Below are 8,282 nucleotides of genomic sequence, written 5' to 3' on the forward strand. Positions count from 1 at the left end.
TATATATATATATATACTATATACACACACACTGGGTTTTTTTTCTTTTCTCTTGCATGTGGTTGGGTTTTCTTTGCAAAGTAAATTTTCACTACATTCACCAAGCTAAAGGAATCTTCCTCTGCAAAGTGCAAATTCCCTTGCAAAGTGAACAGCTTTTTTGCCTTTAGTAAATCAACCCCAAGTTTAAAAAAAAAAAACCATAGTCAAAAAATAGATAAATATCTCATCAAACAATTACAGTCCATAAAGAGTGCTTTATTTGAACCCCTGTGCCAATAAGTGTGAAATCCACTCTTCACACGTGCAAACAGTGTATCCTCTTCGCATCATTAAGTTATATTCTCCCAACAAACTCATCAAATAATAATGAACATTTACTAAAAATAAGAAGATAGTGTGCAATTCTGAGAATGATATCCTTCTTGGCTTATAGCTCTCAACGAACAAACATCAAACAGAGGCAAAAAGAGAGTAATCAATGCTTAAAACTGCCTAATTTATTAATGTATAATGTTATGTCTAAGTACCTGCATAAATGACTAATCCAAAGCAATATTTAGTATTCCGTATTTTACAGCCCCTTAAAAGAATACAGTCATTATCCAAAGAATACTTCTCTCCATTCCACTCCATTGTTCCTGTAAAGGAATGCATGTTGCTGTTGGCCTCTTCACAGATGTTTTACCTGTAATATATACAGTGCACAAATAAAAGCATTTTTAGCAAACACAGAAATAAATGATACTGTAGCACAATTACTAAACTAGTACTTATAGTGTAAGTACTGTTGGGATGAGAAACAAACCTTCCCCATATACAGTGGGGGGATTTATCAAGGAAGGAATGGGACTGCAGTGAAACCTCACATCTGCTGATGTAAGCAGCCTCAATTGGCTGACAGCAACACTCTTTGCCTGAGCTGTCAATCATGCAGATGCATGCAATAAAGTGGCAGGATTACAAGATATGTGATGCCACATCAGCCTGATGCAGGAACGCTTAGGCAGGGGTGACAGTGCCACATCTTCATTGTAAACAGGGCACTTAATAATTAAAGAGGTTTTTTCTTACCTAGCATAGCTGTAGATTTTTCATCAAATTTTCAGCAAAGGCAGAGCCGTCGATGTCCGTGACGGCTAACGAAGGGAAGGGGGAGGAGTCCAGTGACGTCCTTGACGGCCTTCGTTAGCCGTCACGGACATCGACGTCACCGGACTCCTCCCCCCTTCCCTTCGTTAGCCGACGGAGCCACTTTGGGAAGGGGGGAGGAGTCCAGTGACGTCGATGTCCGTGACGTCACCGGATCTCCAACGGAAGACCCGGAAGCCGGCGGAGAGGTGAGTACCGATCAAAAGACATTTAATCCCTCAAAAAAATTAACGATTAATTGAGGAATTAATCGTTAATTTCTGCAGCCCTAATTAAAAGGTTTTTAAAAAAACTGATACATTCACAAAGTTTTGCGCTCAATGCAGCACTTAACGGAGAACTATGAGGTGACTGATTTACACTCACCCCCATTGAAACTGTCACACGTCGGCTCAATTGATTGGGTAGTAAGCGAAAACATACCACTGATCCACTCACTTCCCGATCATCTCTCTGCAGAGAGTGGTGACTCAGTCACCTCTCCCCACAGGGATTACCCCCTTCTTCTCTCCGATCCTCCATCGCTGACTGGAAGGACGGATGGGGAAGAGGGCGGGCATAGCTGGTTTTGCCTCTAGAGGCAGCGCCCACTATCAGTCAGCCAGCTGGTTGGCAATATCCCGCTACATACTGAGTTATAGGTCACGGGAGGACATTAGTATATGTCCTCCCATGATCCTCAAGAGAACTATGGGAAAAAAGGTTACCCCATAGTTCTCCTTTAAGTATAGATCACTTGGTAATTCTTTTGAATGCCGCACCACTCACTCCTGCAGTGTATGCGGCAGTCACTCGCTAAATGCTGACGTGATGATCAGCCCCTCCCGGCACATTTCTTTGCAATGACTGCGTCATGAGTAGTAATTGACAATGTATTCCATTTCTACCTGCTAGAAATATCATTATGTTAAACTGTAATGTCATTTTACCATCAATTCTATCTTTACTAACCAGAAATGTATAACAATTTACATGCACATAAAGGTTTTTGTAAATTACATCCAGCATAGTAGCAAAGGTAATTTCTAGATTTATATTTTTTTTCATTTTAATGTGAACAAAAGTAATATTTTACAAATGAACAATATATGGGATTTCCATGCTCCAAAATTCCAATTCAAAATACATTTCCTAAATATGGGTAATAAGGATGACATAAGCTTTCCTGAATGCCATATGTTGGTAATACACTGTCTCACAATAAACACAAAGGGGGTTATTCACAAAGCTGCCGTAGGCAGCCGAGTGAATTACCGACCCGAAGTGAAGTGAGCCGAACGCTGTTCGGCTATTCACTTCAGGCTTGTACGGCTGATTTCAGCCCTACACCGACTAAAATCAGCCGTACATCGGCTTGCTGCGGCTTTGGGTTGGCCAAATATGCTCAGCATGTTCGGCCGACCCGAAGTGCAGAAGGAGTTCGACTCAGCCGATCCAACATCTGGATCGGCTGAGCCGAACCCCCAGCAGGCTACTCGCTGCTGTTCGGCCTATTCTCATAGATGCCGAACAGTAGTGAGTGAATAGCCGAATGTCGCTGAGTAGCATTCAGCTCGGCTATTCTGCTTTGGTACCTTCCGAAGCCAGCCGTGAGATGACGGCCGTTTGGCCAGCTTCGAATTTCCCCAGGGCTCTGTCGAGCCGAAGCATATGCCTTCGGCTGGACTGCGCATCTCTGCTAACTTCAGGAGATGTAAGGGCTATAGTGAATAGTCCGTACAGCAGCCCTTCGGTTCTACTGAACCGAAGGGGTCTTAGGGCCGTAGCTAGCTGAAGGATCAGCCGAAGCTACGGCTATATTCTTCGGCAGCTTTGTGAATAATCCCCCAAAGTGTTTAATGGAATCACAATGTTGTTTTTTATTGGCAAGTAAAACAATATATTAAATTATGTGATAAAATAATATTATTATATAATGCTTTCTGTCAATTGTGCCTTTTTTGATATTTAGTTCTGCATGAATACTACTCAGTAATGATGTTTGTAGAAAAGATCTTCTGTTAGGGATGTTCTGTTTATGCAGGATTATGTCTTACAGTCTTTTGTCTGCGAGAACAAATATGTATATTGATAGAGAGTGAAAATAAAGATAAAATTAGTTTAAAAAAGTAATAAACATGAAACATACATTGAATTGCTCCAAACTATTATAAATTTACTTCAGGGGCCCTCACAATTTCCTCTTTTCAAAAGTGTTATTGTTTCTGTTTATTTTCACATTGCATGTGGTTTTCAACAGTATTGCCAAATGCAACCTCAATACCTAATATAATTCATACTTGCATGTAATTCTGAGATAGTGTATAAATTCTTCAACTTTTAAAACATGATTAGTCTGTTTTTCATCTTCTGACCATTTCCCACATCTGTACCTTCCTCATACTGTACAGGACACAAGTAAAATGCCAGTGTATACTTTTATCATATCTCATTTAATCACTGTAAGGCCTTCCTATGAAGCCTATCAAGTTCCTTATTAAATATTATCCAAGTTCCTTATATGTGTATGTATGTGTGTGTGTGTGTGTGTGTGTGTGTGTGTGTGTGTGTGTGTGTGTTTTTCTCACAGGAAACCACCCCTACTACCGCTTTCCCTTTTTTCTCTATCCCCCTTCCACAACATTTAAGGTTTATAACTGTTACGTACTTGGGCAAATATTTACTATTTATTGTTAATTATACCTCAGTATAGGATCCATATTCCAAATCCTTGTGTACAGGTTTGAACATTTTATCTTGAATAAAACATTAATTTACCAGAAAAATTAAAACTAAGGGGTCTATTCACGAAGCTGCCGAAGGATCTGGCCGCAGCTTCGGCCGATCCTTCGGCTAGCTTCGGCTCCAGGACCCCTTCGGTTCAGTAGAACCGAAGGGGTGCTGTACGGGCTATTCACAATAGCCCGTACAGAATCTCCAAGTGAACACTATTTTCACCATGTCTGCCTGTGACTGCCAATTATACATAGATATACAATGCAGATTTCTAAAGCAGGTCATAGACATTAGATTGTGATTGGATTTGTGGGTCAACCACCAAAAGATTCTTTTGAGCATAGCAAGCAGTAAGCCACAAGAACTGGTGGGGATGGGGGCAGTGCATGGACAGGCCTGGGAGGGATCTTCATTTAGGTGGACTGAGGGAGCAAAAGGAGTTCTGTTTAGGTGTAGTGAACCAGAGCAGCCAAGCTGCAGACAGTCATTTCCCTCCTGAATGAGCCAAATTTCCTTTCTCCAAACTCAACTGGTGGAATGGTTACCACATAAGAGTCATGGCACCCTGCCAGTGAGTTGATGGGCTTAGTCACTTTGTGACTCTATCAAAGTCCAGTTCAATGCAACAGAATATGGATCTGAATGACTCTTTCTCCAAGTAAGGCTTACAAAGATTCTTTCTTGATGTTAAATGGGAACTTTTTTTGGATGTTACAAGAGCTTCTCTGTTTGCTTTGGGTTTACAAGAGCTTCTCAACTGCCCTGCACACCCACTTTTTGTCAGTCCTCCAGGGGGTGTCGCTGAGCCGGCACTCTAGCCCAATCCAGAAGAAGCATGGAGGATAAGTAGGAGCGCTAAGCATTTTATGAACCTCTCCTCTGCCCTTCCCAAACTGTTAATTTCATATTAATAATTCTATCTCTTAATTTTGATTGTTTAGCCCAGAACAAAATATAGATTATTGTGCATTACCACATTTCCTTTATGTGGACTCTAAATTATAAATGTTTATGAATTATGGGTGGTATAGAAGGGAAATTATGTGTTTCTTGCTTTCTGGACCTCCCAGACACATCACATTTAGTATGTTTGGACTCAGGGATACACAGGACAACTATATACACTGAGTGGCCAGATTATTATGACCACCCCATCAGTACTTCTTTGGGCCACGAGATGACTCTACGAGATGACTTTGTTGGGCCGCCTCGTGACACCACGAGATGGTGAAAGGTGATGCGAGGAATCTGACACTGCACTGTTGCCCTTCTGTTGTCTTGTACCAGTCTTGCCACTCTCCGTTCTGCCCTAACATTGACTAGTCGCTGACGGCCACAATTCGCACGTTCAGACCCATATTTTTGACTGACAGTCCGGTCTTTAAACACTTTAACAACAGCTGCTCTTGAACATTTAACGAAATCTGCTGTTTTGCTGATACTCGCTCCATGGCTCAGAACCCCAACAATCATCCCACGTTCAAAGGCTGTTAAATTGCGTTGTTTACCCGTATCTTCAGAAAACCAATCACTTCTACTGTCGTGGTAAACAACCTGCTTCCCTATTTATAATGGTCTGGCCCTCTAGCAACTTCAGCGCGAAATTATAGCTAATTTGCCTACAAACATCAGGTGGTCATAATAATCTGGCCACTCAGTGTATATACTCAATGTTAGTAAAGTACACCCAAGTTCAGAATTCTGACTTTTTTTTACATTTGGGGGTAACTTTCAGTTTATGGTTCATGGTGAGCTAGAGTTAGCCTGGGTTGTTATCATGTCGTTTTCACTGCCTGGGCCATATTGTGTTTAACCAGATCTGCTGCGTGCTAATTTATTGGTGATCTGCAATTATGCTTGGTTGACTTTCATTAGGACTTTATGAGACCCCTTATAAACAGCTAGGCCAAATATAAACAACTTGAACACTTAGTGGATTATTGTAAAAGCTAGAAAGATCAAGGGGCAGATTTGCAGATATGTGATTACTCTGAAATATATCTGGGCAAGGCCTGAGGGGACTGTGGAATGCACAGATATACATTTCATATTTGATTCAGCCATATCCATTCAAGATTTCCTAATTGGAACTGGGGTGCTCACACCTCATTACTGTCACAATGTGTATGTTTCCTCCAGCTCTGAGCAGTTATCCAGCATAAAACAACATTGCACTTTAACTCTGTGCAGGGGTTTCCTGTAATACAGACCGGTCACTGCTGTTCTCTCTCCTTGTGCATAGCATCTTAACTACTCATTGAGCAGATCTCACTACCCAAACCCCACTTTACATTAGTCCTCCCTGTAACACCAATTTTAACACTAACTATTAAAACACTAGCCCTCTATGTAACCCTTACACTAATCCTTCCTGTAACCCCAATGCTAACATTAAGGGCCCATTCACACCAGGACAAAGCAAATTGTCTTATCTCTTATTTGTGCTACTTTTTTTGCACCACAGACTCACTATACCACATTGCAGTTTGCTGCATTGAATAAACAAGTCATTTTGTGACATTCTAATAAAGTTTAAAAGAAAAGAAAAAGTAAACAGTGTGATGTACTGTAATCAGTAAAATTGGCATTGCACAATAGCACCCATGTTACTATGCAGCGGTTGGTGTGAACAAGCCCTAATTCTCACATTAGCCCTCCCTATCACCCCATCACTAACACTAATCCTTCCTGTAATTCTCACACTGATTGTAAACCTAATCTTTTGTTTGCATGCTCACCTCTCCTCTGGCAGAATGAAGCACATCAATGGCTAAACGATACTTACATATAGTATGCCAGAGTCAGAATTCATTGTTTCAATTTCTGCAGAGCAAGTTCCAGGGTAGAATTTGGTAGATAAGTGGCAGGACATATTTTTTTTAAGTCACTCATCTCTGTTTTTAGAGAACCTTCATGTGTGATTGGATAGGCTGCAATATCAGCTTAACGTGATATTAAAGTCCAAAGGTTTTCAAATGCTGATGAAATCACTTACAATGGATGTTGCTCCTTAATGTTTAATCATTTTAGCTTCCTGCAGAATCAGTTGGTCCTATGAGCACTGGCCCTGATATTCTCTATTCGGAGGGCACCTATGGATCCACACTTGTGTGTGCCAGACATCTGCCGGACTCTGCTCTGTTCCTTATGATGTTGCACTGGACGGGAAGTTCAGGGAAGCCAAGCTGAGAAAGTTGGAGCTGTTTGGAAACATGATAACTGTTTGGGCAAAAATGTAAAGAAATACTTTACCGGACAATTTATATAGGTTTACTTTGTATTCATTGCTGAAAAGGAGTTTGAGAGTTTAATATTACTTTCAGCTCCTGGTCCAGGGCATCTGGGATGTGTGATCTAGACATGTGCAATTTGTTTTGTTCTGAATAAAATTAATTTGAATTTCTGTAAATTCGGACATTCGGATGCAGCTGAATTTCCAAATGACAGAAATAATTAATCTGAACAAATCCGAATGTTTAATAACGAAATTCGGATGCATCTGAATTTCATTCGGAAACTAAACACAAGCGGGAGAGTTGTCATTTACCGCTTTCTGGCCTCTCTGACTTGTATTTCAAATGAAAACAAAGTAACAGAATATTGTTACAAAATGTAAAGAAAGAAAGAAGCTGAGAGATCCATGTTATTCTGTAACAGCTTCTGCTTCTTTGAGGACACTTCCATCCCCAATGTAAAGAATCTGATTGCTATCACAGAATACACAAAAGTGTTTACCTATCCACAGAAATAATAATCATTTTTAGAAAACAGCATGCGGTTCCCCCAACAATTCATACCAGACCCTTTAGGTCTTGTAGGAATGTTAGAGGGGACCCCATATAATGAAAAAAAACCAAAAAAAAAACAGCGTGAGGTTTCCCGGCAATTCATACCAGACCCTTTAGGTCTGGTAGGAATTTAAAGGGGGAACCCCAATGCCAAAAAAAATCTCTTCTAAAATCCCATACCAGACCCTTAATCTGAAAAGAAAATTCTCCATCAGGTCTGCTCTTCTGCTGATTGACAGAAGGCAGAGGGCTGACTTATTTTTCATAAATGTTCATTTATTTTATAATTTTTTATCAATTTGTATCAATTTTTTAATGAATTTTTTTTTTTCACTTAACTTTATTGCTATCACACAGGAGCTAGCTAACAAGCCCCTGTGTGATAGCATTTGGAGGTGACAGGTTCTCTTTATTGAACCTGTCACCTCCAATACAGGAGTTCTAGCACAGCACTGTGCTAGAACTCCTGCGACATCTGAGAGGAAGCGCTGCAAGTGCAGCTCTCCTCTCAATGTCTACTCGACCCGGAGTGCAAGGTAGCCTGTGGTGGTGGCGGCGGCGGGGAGGGGGCGGGAACATACCTGCCGCTCCTCTGCTCAGAGAGGCGGCTCTGATCACACCTGTCAG

The sequence above is a fragment of the Nanorana parkeri genome, unplaced genomic scaffold (assembly GCF_000935625.1).
Source record: "Nanorana parkeri isolate BGI_ZX_2015 unplaced genomic scaffold, ASM93562v1 scaffold779, whole genome shotgun sequence".
NCBI lineage: Eukaryota > Metazoa > Chordata > Amphibia > Anura > Dicroglossidae > Nanorana > Nanorana parkeri.